The sequence below is a fragment of the Cebus imitator genome, unplaced genomic scaffold (assembly GCF_001604975.1).
Source record: "Cebus imitator isolate Cc_AM_T3 unplaced genomic scaffold, Cebus_imitator-1.0 Scaffold84, whole genome shotgun sequence".
In the NCBI taxonomy this organism is placed as follows: domain Eukaryota; kingdom Metazoa; phylum Chordata; class Mammalia; order Primates; family Cebidae; genus Cebus; species Cebus imitator.
In genome coordinates this window covers 198,750-222,600 of record NW_016107399.1, presented here as the reverse complement: position 1 = coordinate 222,600, position 23,851 = coordinate 198,750, and the positions used below count along the sequence as shown (strand labels likewise).

At 37.4% G+C, this 23,851-nt stretch overlaps 1 pseudogene; it reads right to left on the bottom strand.

The window, feature by feature from the left end:
* Positions 1-17,635: 17,635 nt before the first annotated feature.
* LOC108308283 lies at positions 17,636-19,814 on the bottom strand (annotated as a pseudogene).
* Positions 19,815-23,851: the final 4,037 nt, after the last annotated feature.

The following is a 23,851-nucleotide window of genomic DNA, read 5'->3' as shown; positions in this document are numbered from 1 at the left end:
GGGTGGGGTGTAGGATAGAGGGTAAATAATGAACAAATGAGCTTTTATTCAACTTAGAGTTTACAGTGTGGTATTCACAGATATGATTTCACTTAATGTTCACAATCTATCAAGTAGACATGACTATTAATCTAGTTTTATAGATAAGGAAGCTGAGATAGAAGTTGGAACTTGCCAAACAAACATCACTCAAGCTAGTAAGTAACAGAGCTGGAATTCAAGCCCATATTGTCTAACTGCAGATCTCATGTTCTTTCCAAGATAACATACTATCTTAGCTAAGATGAAATCATACCCTTTGGGGCACACATTTAACAGAGGGTAATCTATAGCTATAATCCTGTAAACCAAACAAAAAAATAATATGAATGTGAAATTTAAGACCTCTTAGTAGGTAAGGGGTGATTTCCCTGAAGCAATGGTTAAAGAAAAGAATTTGCCCCAGTTCGTGCCAAAGAAGATGAAAGACTTAAGTACATGTATCAGTCAAAACCCCTCCTCAGCTGCTTCAAGGTAAAGAGCAGAACCAATCCTCAGCCATACACCACAGGTGCTTCTTAATATTCAATGTAACTCAATTACACCTGGACAAAAATATCAGGTGAAGGGGTCAGGAAATAAAGCATGGAGCATCTAGTATCCTACTTAAAAACAACATTAAAAATGGATGGTTCAGGTCTTATTGTTCACATCTCTTTCATGAGTCTCATTTCCTCTCAAAGACATAAGTCCTGATAATAATTTAAATGAAATGTTTCTAAAGCACCAAATCTCTCTGGGAGCAAGAATCAAGAGTCCCTGCTTTTAGGCAACATTGTGGTAATTTCTTTCTTCTGTTTGATTTGATATAATTATCAAGGCAAGGAAAAAAGATTTAATCCTCTTTCCCACTTTCCTATAATTTTCGCTACTAGAGTTTATCCATGACAAACAAAGTGAAAGAATGGGATTAGTCTTTGGGAGTTGTTGGGGATGCTTTCCTACCCCGTAATAATGGTTAGAATCTGGCAGGTATTAGCAAATAGTAACTAAGTTATGCTTAGCCTAATAATTAGCTAAGGTCACTGCCCATTAGGAGAGAAAACATTCCAAAAATGGGAGATTCAAATATCCAAAAATATATTTAGAAAGCTTTGAAAGGGAAAAGAATCTAGTTGAAGAATCTTTCCTGAATATGAAAAGGAGTCAATATTTGGAAGACCCAGGAAAGGATCCTCTTTTAGGGAAATGCCTAGTGGGCATATTACAATGAGTTTAGATAGAGTGGGCCCACAGATGGCAAGCCAGGAGAAAACTGAAATTACAAAAATAAGATGCAAAAATGTCAAGCAAGTTACAGCTGTCCAGATTGCATGAAAAGGATCTGAGCTGTAAAGCCCAGGCAATGAGGTCCCTGAGGTTCTTTATTCCATAAGATGTGGGTTTGGTTGCGGGTGGGAAGTGGGCTCAGCTGAGTGGTGAGCTTCAGTCAAATGCCGCCCAGACCAGCTTACGAAATTAATTTCTCCTCCATGCCCAGTAGAGAATTTACCACTACTCAAACAGATGCAGGAATCTCCAGCCTATGGAGATAACTAGGGTCAGAAAGAACTTTGATGTGAGTAACAGTAATGTAAAAAATTTCAAAAATTAGTGTGATCAGCTCTTCTCTCAGAACATAGACTGGCTTCTCAATTCCAGTACTAACCATGTCATCCAGTTTGACTACTGCCTCCGTGCCTCTAGATTGTTACCTCCATTTTGGGGTAGATTATCTGATATTGTGTGGATTGCTTTGCTCAAGAATATCATTGTCCTAGGTGCCAATCTGTGACACAGACCCGGATCATCCCACCTTGAGGAGGCAGGAAAGGTTGAACAACTGAATGAGAAATACTTTTTTAAAAATGCAGATTTAACACAAGAATATAATAAAATAACATTTTTGAAATATTAACCTTCCCCTCCACCATGTGTCCCCATTTTCTTTACAAGCTAATAGTTCTATATAATTCAACAGTTATCTGTGTTTGTCATTCTACCAAAGGGCTCATGAGCCTCTTGATCCTGGTTTGTTTTCCAAAGACTTTCAGGAAAGAATGGAGGCGATCCAAAACAATTGGGAAACACATAGATTGCCCCCGCTGCCAGCCACTCTGGATTTGCTGAGACCATGTTCTTTCCCCTTTCCAACGCTTGAGACTTGCTTTCCCTAATGTCTTTTTTTCTAATTAGGCTCTAGGCAGTTTCTTAATAGATTCCTAGCAAATTATGTAATGCTAGTGAGTGATGAAAAACTCTGTAGCAGCCAGTAATCATATAATAATAACTCCTACTGGCTTTTAAGAGTTACATATCACACGGCTTCTCCCTGTCTCCAGCTGTGCTGACAGTCTTTCAACATACCCGTGGTTCCTTCCCTTAAAATTGTTTACCATACTGTATTTGTGAGTGTGTTTATCGATCTGTCTTTCCTCAGAGACTGTGAGAACTTTAAAGACTAGGACTATATCTTATTTTATCTTTTAACTACAAACTTGATGTAAACTGGGAGGTCAGGTACCTTGTTTGACAAAATGAAAAACTACTCTAGCATCATCATCATGTTATATACATGGGACACCTTGGCTTTTTGCCTAACATTATGGTAGTGATTTTACATCTATTAAAATATTCATCTTGGGAAGCCATGGTGGCTCACACCTGCAACCCCAGCACTTTGGGAGGCCAACGTGGGAGGATCACAAGAGCTTAGGTGTTCAAGACCAGCCTGGGCAACATAATGAGACCTTGTCTTTACTAAAAATTAAAAAAAAAAAAACTAGCCAAGCATGGTGGCACACCTGTCATCACAGCTACTAGGGAGGCTGCAGCAAGAGTATTGCTTGAATTTGGTAGATGGAGGCTGTAGTGAGCTATGATTGCACCACGGCACTCCAACCCAGGCAAGAGAGAGAGACACTGGCTCAAAAACCTTGTACACACACACACACACACACACACACACACACACACACACACTAGCATTTTCCTCTTGAAGATAAGGGTGTGGATGTTTTGGTTAAATAACTTAAGGTGAACATCTAATAGATAAAATTATCAGGCCAAACCACAGGAAGGTTTAGCGGAGAGAGAAACTTTACAGCACATTTGTTTCTTTTAGTTTTTAGCTTTCCCAAATCACATATAAATGTTTCTGTCTCTGTGTACAATACCAGTTTTGGTTTTGGGATCCTGAATGAGTCACTGTACAAAGACAAAGACACAGAAGGGGAAAGGGCTTTGCCATATTTAAACATTTCTATTTACTCCAGATTTATATCCATATTCCATCCACCCACAACTAAATTCTGAGAAGGGTCTTGTTTTGATAAGTTGTTTCCTTGAGACAATCTGGAATACTATCTTCATGAAGCTGAAGTTTTCCCAGAAGAATGCCCTGAGAAACTAATTGAAGTTCTTGTCTAATAATATTCAAAACCACCAACTAATTCTTCTGTGAACATAATCAAGCCACAAAGGTTGTAAATGGCATTGGAAGAAGCTAGACCAGCTACAGGCATTCATATTTGTTTCAATGTAGGATGAACCTTGCTTGCAACCTAGCTGTGCTGAGAGGTCCTGAGCTGGTGGGAACGCAGCAGCTGGGGCCCAGCAATCCTAAGACCTTCATCTCCCGGGGGAGCACTGTCTTTTAAGGTGCCACAGGGATCAGTTAATTAGGCCAGGCTGAGGTTCTCGGGTCATGTCTGAAAGAGGAAACGACAAAATCTTCATGGGAAAATTATGCAAAAATGAAAATAGCTGGAATATACAAGTATTATCTAGCACCCTAGGGAGATTGTAAGTATAGCCTGAAAAAGAAGTAGACGGGAGAGATAATGGAAAAAAGAAAAAGGAACTGGATTAGAAGTTTAGACTCAGCTGTGTTACAGTATTCCAGTGTGTGTTGCTAATTTCTCTAGGCCTCAGTTTTCTTCTAGGGAATGTCACTTCGAGTTACATTCTATGAGGTACTTTCCAGTGCTAAAATTCAGTGGTGCTGTTTTTAACTAAGTCCCCTGGATTAAAAGCAAAATAGACACAAATGAGAACATAAAAAAGATTAATTTTAAATGTGTGAAAAAAGTAGTAACACAGAAATAGAAAGAAGGGAAAATTTTGGTATTTGATTGCAGGCTGGAAGTCTGAGGATCTCTATCCACCCCACCTCCCATCCTACATCTGAGCTTTACGTCTCAGAAAGAACAAAACTGGTGATATTAGATCCCTAAATGGGACTCTTAAAAATCCTTTTTGACTATGAAGGCCCCAAAGAGGACCCTAGACTTAAAGAATCCTCTTTGACTATGAAGTCTTTTCTGATCTCACCCTTCTAAACCCCAGATCCCCTCCTGTGGGTTTTTCACTTGCCCATATAGAAACAACAATTCTTCCTTTTTGCTTTAAATTGCCCCTAGGACATAGCTCCAAAAAAACCACATCTCATTCTTTAATAACTATTTATTTAGTTCTACTAACTAGTTTAGCCTGGACTAATGTCAGCTCCTTGATGAAAAGGATGAAGTCAGCTTCTTGATGAAAAGGAAGCTGACTGAATCACCTTGATATTCTCCAGACCCATAACAGTATGAAGCCCATAATAAAACCTCCAAAAAAATATGTGCTGAGTAAATGGGAAAGTGAATGATTATGATGAAAAAGAAATTTGGGAACAGATAAAAGGGAAAGGTGTTTGGCAACATATTACCTTTCAAAGCCTTTCCAATTCTGAGATTGTTAAACTTTTATTGATTCAACTAACCAAGTGGTTTTCTAAATATCAGTGTGATTTTGTGACTATGATCTTCTCTACCCACCCTCATCACTGTGTTCTCAGACTTGTGCTTACCTCTTTCCTGCACTTACATTTCTGCCTCTCTCTCCTCCAGCACCATGATATCAGCATTCTTTGGCTGACTACTGTATTCATTTTTCTCTTCCCTCTGTATCTATAGATTATTGCTTGTTCCCTAGTCTTAGGATGACGGATTAGGAGAATAGCATATTTTAAACTGATTACCAAACTGCCTAGAAGAGGTACTTTTCTTTGTGAAGTTCCTTTTAAGCAAGGGTGCTGTCGCAATTAATTATCACTCAGCTTTAATGATATTCTTCTTACTGGATGAATGAGTATCTGCCAATTGATTAATAAATCATCACAGGCCTATACATTAGCTTCTCCCTCCTTCTCTCTCACTCCTGCTCCCTTCCAACCCTCAAATCTCACTTGACTTTAAGAAAAACAGTCTTGGCCAGGCACAGTGGCTTATGCCTGTAATCCTAGCACTTTGGGGGGCTGAGGTGGGTAGATCACCTGAGGTCAGGGGTTCAAGACCAGGTTGGCCAACATAATGAAAACCCATTTCTACTAAAAAATAAATTAGCTGGGTGTGGTGGTGGGTATCTGTAATCCCAGCTACTTGGGAGGCTGAGGCAGGAGAATTGATTGAGCCCGGGAGATGGAGGTTACAGTGAGCCAAGATCGTGCCACTGCACTCCAGCCTGTGCAACAGTGAGACGTCTCAAAAAAAAAAAAAAAAAAAAAGGGAAAGAAAAAGAAATATGGTCTTATCTGTCTTAGTTTATTCCTAATCATGATCATTGATTTTCAGTTTTGATTGAGATCAGCAAGAAAATGATCAGAGAACCGAATGTAGATTTCAAAGTTCTCTGACACAGGAAAGCTAGAGCAGTGGAGGACTGCTTCAACACTTTGATTCTAGAAAAAAGCAGAAAGCATATTGTGTTTTTATTAGGAAGATGTTGCAAAAAACTGGTTCATCCTAGTGAAATTTTAGGCATCATTTAAACACACCCAGTGCTCAAATCATAACTATTGTTAAGTGTTCCCAATCAGAATCATGCAGCGCTTTCTTCACAGATGAGATTCTCATCTGCAACTGGAGGGAGTATTGGTGTGAGTTAGATTATAAGATGTTAAACGTGCTCCAGATTCTTCACTTTTACAGATGAGGAAATTCAGGCTCAGAATAGAGTGGCCTATCCACAAACAATTAAGGGTAAATACAAGGCTAGTGGCCATCTGGATATCACTAGACATTCCGTGTCTAGTGGCCATCTGTTAGCAATATAATGGCTTTTTCCAAACAGCTCCCATAAAGTCTAAAATTTCCCCCTTTAATATCACTTCTTATTTGTTTTACATTTGTTTCCAGAAAGCCCCAAGCAAAGCACCAATATGCGAGTCAGTAGAATGGTGCAGTCTTACAGCATTCATTGCCATAAATTCAGTTCTCAGAATAGTTTCTGATTCTTAATAGAAAGTAGAACTCTGAGAGAATTGAGAACACTTGGATGTTGGGAGTAAAAGTCAGGAACTTTCTGGAACAACATTTTCAAGCATGTGTATTGCAGAGCATTTGTGATCTATCAGATGTGAATTATGGACCAAAAAGAGATAATCTTGGTCAAATCAATTGAGAAATGTTGAAACGCAGTTAAATTAATTTTTTAAAGACTTTTGCTCTGCAAAAGACCCTGTAAACAGGATGAATGAACAAGATCAGATGGAGAAAATCTTTGCAAACCAAATATCTAACAGAAGATTTTTATGTAGAATATATAAAGAACTCTCAAAATTCAACAGTAAAATTTGGAAAATGGGCAAAAGACAGGAAAGTTATTTCATCAAGAATATAGAGATGCAAAAATTATTAATGATGTTCAACATGCCCACTAGAATGGCTGTAATCAGAGAGACACGCAAAACCAAGTGTTGGCAAGGATATGGAGAAACTAGATCTTTCATACATTGCTGATGGGGTTGTAAAATGGTATAGCTACTCTGGAAAGTAATTTGGCAGTTACTTAGTAAACTAAATATATACTTAAGATACAACCCAGCAATCATGTTCCTGGGTGTTAATCCCAGAAAAATGAAAACATACATCCATAAAAATATATGCATATGAATATTCATAGAAGCTTCATTTGTAATAGCCAAGAACTGGAAACAATTCAAATGCTTTTCAATGAGTGAATGTTTAAATAAATGGTGGTACATACATAGCACAGAAAATGAGTCAACAATTGATACATGCAGCAACATGGATGGATCTCAAAGGAATTATGCTCAGTGAAAAAAGTCAATCTCAAAAGATTATACATGATTGTATGTATGATTCCATTTTATATATCATTTTCAATGTGACAAAATTGTAGAGCTAGAGATAGTGATTGCTGAAGACTAAGGACACAGGTTAGTATAACTACAAAGGAGCTACAATATTTAGGTTGGAGTTGTAAATCGGAGCCATCAGTATACAGACGGCATTTAAAGCAATCACTTTGGGATAAGTGAAGATAGAAAAGATGAGAACTCTAAGGACCAAACCCTGGTTTCTGAAACATTAGGAATCCACAAGAAAAGGAAGGACCAGCAGAAGAAATTAAAAGACATGGCCACAGGGTGTTAGAGTGGTGGGATTTGGGGGTGATTTTTCTCTTTTCTTTACATTTTCTTCACTGTGGCTTTATAACTTTAAAAAAAATTTTAAAGGTTCAAATACATCTTCTCTTCTTTGATGTGTTTGTAAACTGTTTGAAGACAGGGCAAATCTATGTCTTTATTTGGGATTGTTTATATACTTTAACTCCACAGAGAAACTAATATTCTTCACAGAGAAAAAAATTGTTAATTCAAGGAATACATTAGCCCAAAGCATTCAATAGGCATGATAAAGGATTGAGTTCATCTCGTCTAAGTTTGTGTTGTCTTACATAAATGTAACTTGAGGAAAAAAGAAAAATTATAAAATGTATTTTCAGATAACTTTCAGGGTTGAATTTTCCCTCTTCCAGATTCTAAGCTCCATAAGGTCAGGAAGAGTATCTATCCAGCTCTTTTCACAGTGCTTTCCATTTAGTAAGGTTCCATAAAATTTGAAACATTTATGTCTGCTAAAATCTCCCAAAACCCAAATGCTACATTTAGGAAAAACTCTTTTGCCAATAACTAAGCTCTGTGCAGAACTTGTCTATAATTTTTATATGTTCAAATTTTTTCCCTTTTATGGATGGAGTTTTATAGATCATAAATTCAACTGCTCAGACAACCCTAGAAGTTATTCTTACCCTCTCTTACCAATCCTCTTTTGTTGAATTACTGACTCAACAGAGCTTAGCTGAAACTGGCACTTTTCTAACACTAATAATATTTTCTATTTTTTTCAGGGTTTTTCTGCCAAGAGCTTAAAAGAGTAGTGAGGTAAGCAGTAAAAGGCATTTCCTCTCTGAAGGCCAAATCTTGAAAGTTCACATCAAGATTTGCATTAGCCAATATAAGACTTTCTCCATTCCCACCATACCTGACTTCAGTGGCTTTTCTTTAGCAGAGATTTAAGGAGCATGGGTTCTGTTTGTAGGCAAGTCATTTAATCTCAAAGCTGTAATGACTCAATTAGAATGCTATAATCACCACATCACCTTCACATCTCATAATTTTGCTGTGGGAACATTTGAGACAATATTCCTAAGTGGGTTCAAGATATACTGATGCTTAAAGGCCACTTTCCTAAACACAGATGTTCTTTACATATTTATCTTTGGCTCTCTTTTTTCTTTGCACTCATTTATGGTAATTGCAGTGATTGCTTCCAAAAGATTAAATCTGCTATTTGTATCTCCAGTCCTCCTCTCTCTCTAATGCTCAGTTCTGGATAATCAGTAAGTAGCTCTGTACCAACATAGTCTAAGTCATGCTTTAAGAAAAGCTTAGGGCCCAACTGGAGAACCCAGTGATCACCTTTGGGGCCTTGCGTCCTGAGTCAGTCCAGATTCATTAGGTGGCATTAAGTTAAATGAAGTAGCTGAGTACTTCCAGCCTCAAGCCCATATTAGTCTAAGAACTGTGGCAGTGATGTACCTAACAACAGGAATACCACGTACTGAGCCAGGGCAGCTGAGAGAAGGCAGAGAAAGAGAAATAGAGAGACGAGAATTATAACTAGCAACTATTAGTGCTTTGTGATGTTAATTCATCTATCACCAAAAGCTTGCATGGTAATTACCATTTATTTATTTATCCATTCATTCATTCATTCATTCATTTCCTTTTTTATTTATTTGAGATGGAATCTTGATGTGTCCCTCAGGTTGGAGTGCAGTGGCGCATTCTTGGCTCACTGCAACCTCCACCTCCCAGGTACAAGTGATTCTCCTGCCTCAGTTTTTTGAGTAGCTGGGATTACAGGTGCCTGCCATAACGCCTGACCAATTTTTGTATTTTTAGTAGAGACAGGTTTTCGCCATGTTGGCCAGGCTGGTCTCCAACTCCTGACCTCAGGTGATCTGCCCACCTTGGTCTCCCAAAGTGCTGGGATTACAGGCATGAGCCACTGCACCTGGCCTTCCCCATTTTGTTAAAAAGGAAACAGCATCATGAAAAGTGTGGGTGAAGTATTAAGGGTTTGGCAGAAGGTTGGAGTCACAGTCTAATCTTCTAAAAGAAAGGTCATCTTTCATGTTGTGAAAAACGTAAATGAAAAGAATGATGACAAACATACTAATCGAGAGACTACTGCCACAGTGCAGGTGGGAAGATGATGAAGACCTGAACTAAAAGCTTCCATAAGGAAGAACTTATTCCTCCTTCCTTACATTTTCATAAAACAGACACTTTTATGATATTCCTCATAGAGCAGATAATATTGAAGTGAATACTTCTAATCTCTCCATCTTCACTTATATTTATTCCAACTCAGGGCGCAGAGATAGATGATTTGAAATTTGAACACCTCATGCCTCACAGGGTAACTTCACTTAAGGAATATTTATTCAAGTGAATGACAATATGAGCACATTTCTCTCCTTCCTTTTTATGTTTTCTGCCGTGTTTTATAAAAGAGAACAGAACTTTCTCATCTTTTCCTCTCATCATGAAGCAGGCAAAGGGGCAGTTGTTCTCCACTTGGTTGAGGTGGGCTATTCTTCAGCTTCCTCCTTGACATTTGAATGAGTAAATTGGACTCAAATGTTCCTGCCTATTGGTGCCAATGTCCCCATGGGGGGACGTTGTGGTTGGGCCCAGCCACAATCTCAAATCCAGCTTTACCGAGAAGCTCTGTATTTTGTTTTACTGAACAGCCATCAATAAAGCTGACTCTTCCTTCTATCTTTCTAGACCTGTTAGGATGCTAAGGAGAAGAAGAGTTATTAGCACCCAAGAGAAGCGCCAGTGGGGATGGAAATACAAGGTTCACATTCACTGAGCTGTGTTTTTTCCAGGGAAATGGGTATGCTTGATATTTTGAGGAAACTCTGCTTCCCTGTTTAATCAGTGCCCAGAACAAGAAAACGGGTTAGTCTCTCTGAGCTTTAGATTCCTGATCTGTAAAATAAGGATTAAGGATAGCTCATTTTAAACAAAGGTAATGCTATTTTCTACCCATTTATGTCCATAAGAGGATACGTACAGAGCCTGGTGAATTTTTTATCATCTCATCTTGACTGGCAATCAAAACTCCTTCTGGGCCTCCAGGACACCCTGATGGAGTGTCAGCAGTTATTAAAGTAAAAGAGCAAAGATAAACAACAGGAGTCTTTGATCCCTGGGCCTGGTTGATCAGTCCATTAAAAAAATAGAGGATGAGATCTAGTTATGCTCTCTAACCCTATTAAAGCCTAGGCAGATCTGACTCTGCATGTTTCCAGGGCCTGCTGGCTTTACCCAGATCTAATAAAGAAAGAGGGTTTATCTTTGCTCTTACTAACATTGTCACTCTCCGTACTAGGGGAGGTAACACGGGTGAGAAGAAAGTGGTATCTGGGAAGCAGAGCACCAGCTGTCCTAACTACGTATTTATGAGATACTCTTTGTGTCTAATGTCTCTTTTCCATGGAAGAAACAGAGTCAAGGCCCGTAGAGACTGATGATATGCTCAAAGTTATAGAGCAAGTTGGAGTAGGAAAAATTGAGAAAACGTGTTAATTGATTGAAAGCACATTCATTGATCATCCACCATGAGCTAACATTATGGTAGGCTGTAAGAATAGTATTAAAAACATGAATAAATATGAGTCCTTTCTCATCCTTTAGAAGCAATAAAATATTAGTGGTTCTATGAGAGAACATTGTAAGAGATACAAGGTCACTGAGGGCGGAGTGTCCATTTTTCTACAAGAGAAGATTCAGAATATCTCTATCAAAAAGTTATATGTAATATAAATCATATATCAAAAAGGTTATATATAAACCTATGCATATACTATATATGTCATATATATACATATGTACGTATATAAAAATCAATTTCTATCCAATTCAATTGCAGTGTAATTTCCATAACTAAAGTGGCATGTATAGGTGATTTGAAAATGTTTTTAGTAGAGTTAAACACAATTTAATTGGATTTGTTTGCCTGATAGCGAATCTTAATAGTTACTGATTACATATTAAACTAATCTAAATTAGCAGGTTACCCCTGTCACAGATAATATGGTTAGAAATATACAGCCTAAGAATGGCACCATATCTCTGGTCTGAGAAAAACCATGAAAACTCAACAATTCACTTGACTAGAACAAAAATCACATTTCCTTATCAGTTCTTTTCTTATAATTATTCAGATGATTATTTTATCTTTTGTTTAATGATGTTAGGTATGGGTTTTTCTTTCCAGCTTTTATTTTAGGTTCAGGGAGACATGTGCAGATATGTTACATGGGTAAATTGTGTGTTGCTGGGGTTTGGTATACAGATTATTTTGTCACCTACGTAATGAGCATAGTGGTATCCAATAGATAGGTTTTTAATCCTCACCCTTCTCCTACTTTCCACCCTCAAGTAGGCCCTGGTGTCCATTATTCTCTTCTTTGTGTTCATGTGTACAATGTTTAGCTCTCACTTATAAGTGAGAACATGCAGCATTTGGTTTTCTGTTCCTGCGTTAATTCTCTTAGGTTGATGGCCCCCAGCTGCATCCATGTTGCTGCAAAGGCCATGATTTCATTCTTTTTATGGCTGTATAGTATTCCATGGTGTGTATGTATCGCATTTTCTTTATCCAGTCCACTGTTGATGAGAATCTAGGTTGATTTCATGCAGATGACTATTTTATGTATATTGGAATGACTTTCTGATTTTTGGAAAGTTTATCATTGCAACAAATCCCAGAGGAATCAGCAGGTAAATATAGACTCATTATAGATTGCTTGCAGACACTAGTAGATTTTGTAGCAATATATTACTGTAAGAAAAGCCATTTTTCCCAGTGATTAGAGTTGTCATAAAGTGCTTGAGTATTCTTTCTCACAAATGGCTGCTTGTTTTTCATTGATGGTCAACGTGAAGGCATATCTGGAGAAGATTATTATACCTCAACTCTACAGAACAGAGTTTGTTTTTAAGTGACTATTTATTGAGCACACACAATGGATTAAGTGCCATTTTAGATGCTTTTTATATATTGTCATAGGTAATCCTCATAAACCTTTGAAATTGGTATTATTATACCCATATTTACAAATGCATAATCAGAAATTCTAAGAGGTAAAATAATCCAACTAAATCCACCCAGGTACTAAGTGGTAAAAGTAGGATTTGCTTTTGCATTTTCAACTGTGATGCAATAATCACCATGCCAGGCATTTCAGATGATGTGGCAATACAAAAGTCTTGGTTCCTGATTTTTAAGATCTTATAATATGCTTGAAGAATCAGATATTCATGAAAGCAAAATGATGTCAATGCTAAAGTTTTGGAAGCAAAGTCTTATAGCAATATTTAAAAAGAAAAAATATAGAAAGTTCTCTTAGAGTTTTGTGAAACTTCAAAAGAAAATGTTTTTAATAAGTTATCATGGAGAAAAGAGAATTCTGGGCAAGCATTCTTGCACAAGTATGTGAGCTTTGCTCAGATGTCAGTGGGTAAGTGGCTGAATAGAGTTCATGGGGCAGTACATGAGGGCTATAGGGGAGGATTAAGCTGGAAAAGTAGAAGTCAATGAAAAGAGCAAGATCATGGACTACCCTTCCTGCAACACACACACATAAGTGGAACAATTTTAAAGTTATGAAAATCCTGGTGTGTTTCAGGATTTCTTAATGGGAAAAAGTCTTTTTCATTGTTGTTTTGAGGGAATTTACTCAGCAGACTATATTCAATAATGTAACCTAAGGTTTTTATTTCTCAGATCTTCTCTCTCCAGTACCTCCTATCTATCTAAATAATATGGAAGCCAGGGTGAGGAATGGGAACCCAAGATCTATGAGCCCTTATGGCATACGAAAAGTGGGTGTTATCTGAAAAATAGAACTCTAGATGAAACCAGGCCTTTCCCAACAATGGAGCCCAGGACAATGCTGTTTTCAATGTCCATGTCATTGGACTTGTTATAGATGAGCAGCTATAATGATGGCTTTCTGGTTAATTAAGCCCTCTGAATGATTCTGTATAATGCCGACTTCTGTGATTCATCACAGAGCAAGTCTTCAGTCTTTCATGGATTATTATTGTTTTCAGTGAATATATTTGGTTGTTTACTCTGTTTGGCACCAATCACCCAGTGAGTCAACAACCAGAGCTATGAACAAATTACCCTCGTTGTCTTTTCTGAGACCCTTAATTTATTTTTTATATGTTGCAAATGTCATTGTTTCTGCTAATGTTGTTTTATAGCATCTGCCAAGATAAAAAATAAAAAAATCACTTGTAATCCTTGTAGCTTGTTTTCTTCATGAGTCATAGAAGCTATTGTAAGATAAACTTCAAGCAGTTGGGAACAATATCTGATAAACTTTGCTGTGTTAAATGCTTTGGAGACCATTCCTGAGCAAGAGTAGCATAATGCATTAATAAGTGTATAGTGAAACTTCAGGAAAGACAGAAAGTGTTTACTCATTGAAGTCATTTCTGGGAAAGAAAATTGGAACATGATTTGGAAGATTCTGTGTTCTGTTTCTGGGTTTTCGTTTGTTAAAACAGCAAGGCCATAGCTTTGGAGGTGATGGGCTTTATCTTCTTGACTCTGTAGACCTCAAGCTGTTTCCAGCAAATGCTATTACCACTTACTCATTGACTTGAAGTACATCTAAAACTGACAACAATAGTGAAAACGGCAGGAGTAATGTTAGCTCTCAGCTATTGTGTACATACAATAGGTAGAACTATATTAAATCCTTCTCATAGCTTATTACATTTGATGTTTAACAAGACTTAAAAGTAAACATTTTAACTCCATTTTATATTAGAGTTTAATTATCTTAAGCAAAGTTACACGGTGAAGGAGCCAGGCTTTTGTTTCATTCTAAGGCCTATGTCCTTAACCACTACAGTATTCTGCCTCTCAGATTCACTGACTCTTTGTCAAACCAACGTATGTATGTATGTGTGTTGTGTGTATGTATGTAAATGCCTCTTTTTTTTAAATTTTACTTCAAGTTCTGGGATACACGTGCTGAACGTGCAGGTTTGTTACATAGGTATACATGTGACATAGTGGTTTGCTGCACCTATCAACCTGTCATCTAGGTTTTAAGCCCCACATGCATTAGGTATTTGTCCTAATGCTCTTCCTCCTCTTTACTCCCACTCCCCAACAGGCTTCAGTGTGTGATGTTCCCCTCCCTGTGTCCATGTGTTCTCATTGGTCATCTCCCACTTATGAGTGAAAACATGCGGTATTTGATTTTCTGTTCTTGTGTCAGTTTGCTGAGGATGATGGTTTCCAGCTTCATTAATGACCCTGCAAAGGACATGAACTCATTCTTTTTTATGGCTGCATAGTAATACATTTCATGGTGTATATGTGCCACATTTTCTTTAACCAGTCTATCATTGATGGGCAGTAAATACCTTCTTCTATGTATAAAAACACCTATACAAATGTATCTCTGCACTTCTGAGTACAGAATGTTTGCAGACACATGGTAGAACTATTACCACTCATAGTGAGCTGCAGCTATAGAGACTCCTTTTATTCTCTATTCCCCTCAGTCCAACCAACGCAGTTTTGCAGAATTAACTTTATTTTAAACAAATCTGACCATGTGACTATTGCCCTCAGAAAACGTTAGAGGTTCCCTATAGAAAATGTAATAAAGTCTAAACTCCTCAGCCCTCTGTCAACATTTCCCCTGCGGAGCTTTTCAATCCTATATTTCATTACATCTTCCCTCCAATTCTAAGCTCTTCTCAGAGTAGGGTACCACCAATTCCACCAATATATACACAATTTCCTGACTGTGCACCTTTTTACATGCTGTCCATTCTGCCTGACATTTAATACTTGTCCTAAGCCTTAAACATCTTTTAAGTCCCAGATGAAAACACTTAAGAACAGAATCTGCGTTATTTTCTCATTGAATATTACATTGGATGATGGTGTGTTTTAAAGTTTGCCTTAGAGCATAATACTTATTTGTGTACGCATCTATCTTATAACTCTCTTCCACCTGTGCTCCTTTCAAGCACAAAAACACCTGGCTTATTTTGCATTTACAATTTCTTGCATAATGCTTTACACATGCTCAAAAAATGTTGGTTAACTTGAAGCAAATATTCACTAGTGTTATTTATTTTTATAACTACTTTATTCCATTAGTGCAAAGAATGTACCTATGCTATGAAATGGCCAAAATGTAAATATTTTTTCTGACATATTTTTAAAATATGCCATGTTTGATCTATTATCTCTCTGTCCTCAAGGAGCCACTAACTCAGATGGTTAGGTCAAAACTTTTATAGATCTCATCTGTAAGACATGAATCAAACATTTTAACAACAAGTTATTTTCAAGAAAGATCTTTTTATAGAGTGAAGAGGTTTACTTCAAGGCTCCACTTCCTTTATTCCAGTGCTAGCTATGAACTGTGAAGTAGCCTGAGGTGCTTGAGATTAATACTCTATGGACAATTAATCTAGTTCAATCTTGAGCATAAATACTTTATACAAGTACTATACTTATGCAGCCATTAATTTTCCTAACAAAGACTGATTATATTCCCAGGAAGTCAACCACCGTTCTCCATCGCTGATAGTCACTGGCTGACACTTTATCTCAAGTGAAAATATTGGGTCTTTTTCCATTTTAAATATTTTTATCTTATTTTTATACGTGTGTCTGTTTATGTCAGTGTTCTCTATCTTGAACTAAACATTTGAGAATGGAATGGCCATACTGAAGTCTGGTCAGCCTGATAATTTCAGTCATTTTAATTTAAAGAATGAATTGGATCAGCAACTTAATGATCTGATTTAAGATGGTTTGGAAATAAGATAATATGAGAATAAGTGACCATGGGCTGCATAAATATGATCCATACCTATCTGGAAGGATACCATAAATCAGAATAACCATAGTCTGAAACATGGGGTGGAAAAACAACTTTATTACAAGAAAATATTTTACTCCTAGTTTCTTCAGGTAGGAGAGGCCCTTCTAGAGAGCCACAAAATGCAATTACACATAACAAGAGTTTAGAGGAATGGAAGGGAATCTCCTGGCTATGTTCAGACCAGAAGATAATATATTTCAAGGGGTCTTCATTCATTCATTTAACAAGGCCTGCTCTGTGCCAGACACCATTTTAAGTATTGGGGATACTGTTAAGAACAACAACAACAAAAATCTGCCATTATTAAACTTGCATTCTAAACTGAGAAGAAAATAAATAACCAAATGAACACATAATACAACATCAGTTATTACAGAAGAAAAGTAAAGTAGGGTAAAGGCATGTAGCATTTGGGGATAAGTCAGGTAACAGAATTTCAGAGAGAGTGGTCAGGGGTCTCTTACTTGAGGACAAATGAGCAGAAACCCAAGGAGGCAAGGAAGCAAGTCATGAAGAGATCTTGGGAAGAGTGTTTCAGACAAAGAGAACAAGTACAACTACTGGGAGAGAGTAGTTGGTGGGTTCGAGGAACAACAAGAAAGTCATGGCATCTGGATGTGAGCTCAGGGTAGAGTGGTTGAATATGAGATCAGAGACATTGCCAAGAGGAAGAACATGTTAGACCCAAGCACAGATTCTTTTTAAATTGAGGTAAAATTTATGTACAGTGAAATACATAGATTTTTGGATTAGATAACTTTTAAAAATTTTATTTTAGGAAAAGGATCTCGCTTTGTTGCCCAGGCCAGAGAGCAGTGGCTTTTCCTGGGAATAATTGTAGAGAACTATACCCTTGATCTCCTGGGCTCAAGAGGATTCCTGCCTCAGCCTCCTGAGTAGCTGAGGCTACAGGCATGTGCCATCACACCTGGCTTAGATACATTTTGAAAAATATATTCACCCATGTTACCATCATCTCAAACAAGATACAGAGTATTTCCATTTTGGCCTGCTGTAGTGACTCACACCTGTAACTTCAGCACTTTGAAAGGCAGAGACTGGAGGATCCCTTGAGTCCAGAAGTTCAAGATCAGCCTGGGCAGCATAGCAAGACACTATATACAAAACATTTAAAAATTAGCCACGTACAGTGGCATGCCCTTGTGGTCCCAGCTACTTGAGAGACTGAGGTGGGAGGATCACTTGACGCCTAGAATTTGAGGCTGCAGTGAGCTGCGATCACAACACTGCAGCCTGGGTGAGAAAGTGAAACCCTGTCTCTCTCTCTCTAAAAAAATTATTTTTCCAATTATCCCTAAAAGTTTCTTCCATCTACACTTCCAGTCAGTTTCTGCCCTGTCTCCTGATGCATATGGTCTAGTCTTCTTTCTCACCATGGATTAGTTCCACTCATTTTAGAACTTCATACAAAGGAAACCACTTTTTTCCACTGTTCTTGCAACTGTTTTAACAGAGCCCCAATTTCTTTTCCTGAAGAGATCCCCACTTTCCTGATGTTTTCCTTTCGGACGCAGTTCTCTCCTTGGTACCTCAGTAGCTCACAGACACAAGGAGTCGCATCATGTTCTCTAGAACCTATAATGAAGGCTTGATAAAGTTTCAATGATTCTGAACTACCTGTTGCTTTAATTAAATCTTTCCTATTTTTACCTATAAATAATCCAATGTTTTTCTCTTTTTGTGCAGGCTTTAACCTCAAATCCACTTTGGTAACATCATCCTGTTATTTGCACAATGAGTCAAAAAGAGTCATTGACTTTGATGAAAAGCCTTCAACATTTTTACTGACCTTGTTAAACTCTTCTAAACTTTGATTAGCAAGTAAACCTACATAAGGAGCCATGCCAAGATCACAGATAAGGATAATCAAATGATTTACATGATTACCAACAGAAATTCTTCAGTTCCAACCAAATCCTTATTCCTGATATTCCAGTCAAGTGTCTGGTATTTTCTGCAATTGTTTACAAAGTCTCAAGACTGTGGTCACCAGGTTGCTCTACAATTTTCCCATAAGAGCGTAGGAAGTCTAGCTAAGTTGGGACAAATATTAAGAGGAAAGTTCAACTTGTGTTCCGTGGAAGCTCATGAGTTTCTTATTTTAATTTAGTAATCAATACTCTGAGAGTTTTTTCAACTCCTGGAGCATTTTGGAAATTTGAACTTGAATATTGCAGCAATTTTCATTTTTAATTAAAAGAAAACATTTGGATTTTGTTCTAACATCCTATTCAGATTGTGGCAATTAATATGGCAATTTTGACACTGAATTCTCTAAGGTGCTTGGACCTTTCCAAATAATGTTACTTGCTGTTCCTGTTATTATTTGCAAGGATATATGTAAATAATTATAACATTTAAGTAGTAAGAATATTTTATCAGCCAGTCATGATCTGTACAAGTATTTTTAAAAAGCCAATACTCCTATAAAATCTGAAATACCTTAAAATTATAAGATAATCCTCTTTTATTTCTGTTCGGCATGTCCAACAAATCTAACGTTCTTATTTTTTAAATCATAACCATTAAAGTCATCAAATAAGATACCATGAAAATCTAAAAACACAGAATTTATATGAAGAGCCCTGTGTTCAGCATCTTTCTGGCAGTCAGTTGTGAATCCGACTTCAGCATATCTTCCATTCAGTGGCAACATCAATCTGTAGTATAGCAATTTCAACATTTTCTTGGTGAAGCCTGGCAGTTATTGTTCCATGCTTTCCACCTTTGTTGTTTATCATCTGAATCCTGGCCGACTGAAACGTCATCATCATCTGAGTAGGGGCGGCAGTGTTGGCAAAACTGATATCTCCAGGCTTTACTCCATTGCGTAAACCTCTCACCGCTCCTGCCCTCCTGCTTTTTTTTTTTTTCTTTCGTGGAGACAGGGTCTCTGTCACCCAGGCTTGGGTGCAGTGGTGCTCTCTCAGCTCACTGCAACCTTTACCTCCTGGGCTCAAGTGATTCTCCTGCCTCAGCCTCCCAAGTGTCTGGGACCATAGACGTGCGCCACTGTGCCCAGCTAATTTTTGTATTTTTTTGCACAAATGGGGTCTTACCGTGTTGCCCAGGCTGTTCCTGAACTCCTCAGCTCAAGCAATTTGTCTACCTTCTCAGCCTTCCGAAGTGCCAGGTTTACAGGTGAGCCACCACACCTGCGCCACTCTGCTATTCTTAATTCATCATTCTCTTTCACAAGCAAATTGTCAAATTATTCAATCCTTCTGAGAAAAGTGACTGGAATTCTGAAGACCACCGCTTCATTGTAAATAGATGATGCTTTGGAAGGCAGCCTACTCCACCTACAGCTCAATGCTGGGCTGTGCCAAGGATACAAGGGTCTCAGCATCTAGAGAGAACATCAGCACCTCACACGGACCCCGCCACCGCTGCACCCGTGTTTCATTCCCTTCAAAAATGTTCTAGAGTTCTGGTTCTTCCACATCCTCCCCAACATGTGCTGTCGTCAGTCTTTTTAAATTTTAACCTTTTTTTTTTTTTTTTGTCAGTGCATAGAACCATCTCATTGTGGTTTCAATGAGCATTTTTTTTTGACATCTAATAATGTTGAACACTTTTCCATATGTTCAGTGGCCATTTTTATATCATTATTTGTAGAGAGTCTATTCAAGGGTTTTGTCTATTATATTACTGGTTTGTAGGAGGTATTTATATATTCTACATAGATTCATATAGGTTATACTATTTTCTAACTGTGAAGGAAAGCCATCCGAAGGCTTGGAACAAGGCAAAGCCAGTAGTTTAGTTATGCAGAATTTGCACTGTGCAATTTTAGGGGCTGCCATTCACATTTATAGTCATCATAGTTATGTATATTTGTTACAGTTTTCTTGGATATAACATTGTATTTTGAGGAAGAAACAATTTTTTTTTCCAATTCACTCAGAAACACCACTTGAGGTAACGTTGGATCACTGCCATAGATCTGTACAAGGCTCATTCTATCTTCTGTGTGGATAATTAACTGTGAGGAGGCAAGGAGAAGAGGTCATCCAAACAGAAGGTTGAAAGTGTCAATGAGGTGTTTTAGGAAACTTTATTGTAGTTGTTGTTTTTAGCTGTATAAGGTATGAGAAGAAAGATGCAATTTAAAGTGGTAGCTATTCAGTTTCTAAACAAAATTTAGAAGAAATATGAAGGGCCCCAATTATGCTAGATTGGAAGATGAAACTTTTTAACATCTCTCGTCTCTCTAACTGATGTGATGTTCTCAAGTAAGAAATAGCTTCAAAATTTAGATCAAATCAAGGGCAAGACTATAAACCTTCTGTTAAAACCTTTGAAAAGATTCATGGCTATGCTTGCTACACTCTCTTAGCTTGGCAGAAACGCTCTTGAGAATTTTAAAGGCATTGTCCTAACATGATGTCTAAAGTAGAGAGAAACTTGCCTGAAAAATGAATTGTTGGAATGGGTTTTGTCTCGTAAAATGAACTGTAACTTGATAGATAATAGAAAGCTCACAAAGTTTTAAGAGAGTTGTATTATGTTAGACTAAAAAAATCAAAGATACTACAAAATGAAAGAGACCTCTTGGCTTCTAACTTTCTACAGGCTGAAAGTTTGCTGAGAGAGCATTCAGCTGTCAACACAGCCATTGCTTACGAAGAAAGATGTTCCAGAGGGTAGAACTGAGACCCAGACTGAGAAAGACCTGGAGGGGGAAAAACCAAGAGATGAGAAGAACCGTGAGTTAGGGAACTATTAATACTTTCAGGAATTAGAACTGGGCCCTAATGAAGAAACAGTCTCTACTTCTGTTCGAAGGTGAAATTAACAACATGTGTGTAGCTGGAGGTAAGAATTGCTGTAGACCAGTACTTCCATGAATTTCTTGTCCTTCTCCTTCTGAACGGCAGTGTCTGTAGCCAATATGCTACTATTTTTTCAACAATATATATTGTATGTGTTGGAGGAGATGATGTCATTTTTGTTCAGAGGTATCTGGATTAAGAGGAGTGGTATCAGAGAAGATGAGTTTGAGAAACCACATCCAAAGTGCCTCATCAGTATCTGAACCAGATTTATATGATGATATCAAGAATTTTAAGCCTGGTGCTCTGACTGAATGAGAATTTGGGGGGTATGAAGGAGGGATTGTGTAAATTTTGAATGTAGAAGGGATATGAATTACTCTGGCCTGAACTGGTTGTGGTAGATTGCTTGCAAAGCTGGCTGCAACAACTTCTCATATTCCGCATGCCCCTCCTCCTACTTGGAGGCAGAATCTTTATCCTCTCTCCTGAATCTGGGATGTCCCTGTGATTTTCTTTGATCCACAAAATGTGGCAGAAGTGATGATATACAATTTCTGAAGCCTGGCACAGTGATACCTTGTAGCTTCTACCTCCAGTCTTTTGGAACAGTTTCCTGAGGGTGCCTAGGATGAAAGAAAACATGTAGAGCCATTAGCCACAGCTAACTGGCAGACTTGGGAGTGGGGCCATCTTGGGGCTTACTGCTCAGCCAACCCTTCAGGTGAATGCAGCCCAGACAAAACCAGCCAATTCACAGAAGTGTGAAAAGATAATAAATTGTGATTGTTTTCGGCCACTAAGTTTTTGTGTGTTTTATGACACAATAATAAACAACCAAAGCTGAGGCTGACTTTGTTATAAAAGAAAATCTTTCATCAGAGAAAACTGGCTCAGATAGCTTTACAAACAAATGTTATGATATTCATGGAGGAATAAAACCATCCTATATGAACACTCCCTAAACTAAAAGAGGAAGGAATCCTTAAAATCTAGTTATATGAGATCAGCAAAACTGTGATGTAAATAATGAATGAGTGCATTTATTATTAGGAAAAAAGCATTAGATCACTATTCCTCATAACTATAGGTACAAATATTCCTAAGAAAATATTGAAAAATTGAATCACAATATATAAAATGGAAAATTGTTCAGTACCAAGTGGGTTTTATTCTAAGAATGCAAGGTTGTTCTAAGTGGAAAAATATGATCATCTTAACAGATACATAAAAATTTGAAAACCCAATGCCCACTGGTGATTAAGAAGTACTAAGAAAAATGGAAACAGAAAGGAACTTTCTCTGCTAAAGAACATCTATAAAAATTCTATAGCTAATAGAATGCATTCTCTCTAAAATCCAAAACAAGGCAAAGATATGTGATCTTATCCCTTCTATTCAGGATTATGTTTGAGGTCCTAGCCAGCGGTAGGTCAAGAATCAGAAACAAAGGTTCAGGGATTGGAAATGAATAATTACTGATTGATTGACTGAAGTATTTATTTTTAAAATAATGTGGTTGTTTACATAGAAATTTCCAAAGGATCCTACTCCCACTGGAAATTTTTAAAGCAAAGGAATACCCTGCTCAATGAATGGCAAAGCTATTTGGGGAAAATTTAATGAGGAACAGGATTCTTCTATCATCTCAAAACATCTCTTATTACAGATCACATTAATTACAAAGAGAAAAAAAATGGGAAAACCCCATAAATCTCATTTTAATCAGGTGGTCAAAGTAATGTCATCAATGACCGGACACACAATGACACAAAGTTAATGTCATTAATCATGTACCTTCTGATCTGATGCACAGAGGAGAAAAAATATCACTCAAATAGTGCTCCTGTTCAAGATTCATAATTAAATCTAACTATGGAGAAATACTTTTTAAAAATCCAAATTAAAGGAAATTCTAAAAATTGACCTTTATTCTCTAAAAATGTCAAGATCATAAAGGTTGAGGAAGTAAAGTCATGAAAATAATAAAATGGATCTTGGATTGGATCTTGAATAAGAGGAAAAAAATGATACAGAAGACATAAAATTTGAACATAGGCTGAATAGTAAACAGTATTACTGTATTGATGTTAAGTTTTCTGAATTTGATCAATATACAATGGTTTTAAAAGAGACACTCTGTGTTTTTCATTTGGGCCTATGCTATCCTTCGTATTGGAAACATTGTTCTTATTTTCTCCATCTACGCATTTTCTGCTGATCTTCAAATTCCCTGTAGAATTCTCTCTTCTCTGAAACCCGTTCTGATGACCCCAGCCCACATCCACGTCCCCCTCCTCAGGACTCCTATAGTAACACACTAGTATATTGATAGGTAAATTAATGAAATAGAAGGCACAGCGTATTAACAGATTGAAGAGACAGGATTCTGTACCTGGGCATGTCTTCTGTTTAATAATATTCATTTTTACCTGTTACTTGACTCCCTTTTTACCTTGAGACATTTCCTCCTCGAGAAAGTTCCCAATTTCTCAAGAAGGAATCTATAATAATATACATACAAACTTCAAACCACAGCCAATATTTTACCCAGACTTAATGTGTATATAACTACATTGCCTACAAAAAGTTTATACTTATTTTTAAGAGTTTGGTGAACATAATACCAGAAATATATCAGATGTACATTATTTGCTTCAGAAGGCACAGGAAACATTCACTGAGTATGAACAGTGAATAAAGAGACACTAACGTTGTGTGTCTCTGTTCATCGCAAGTAA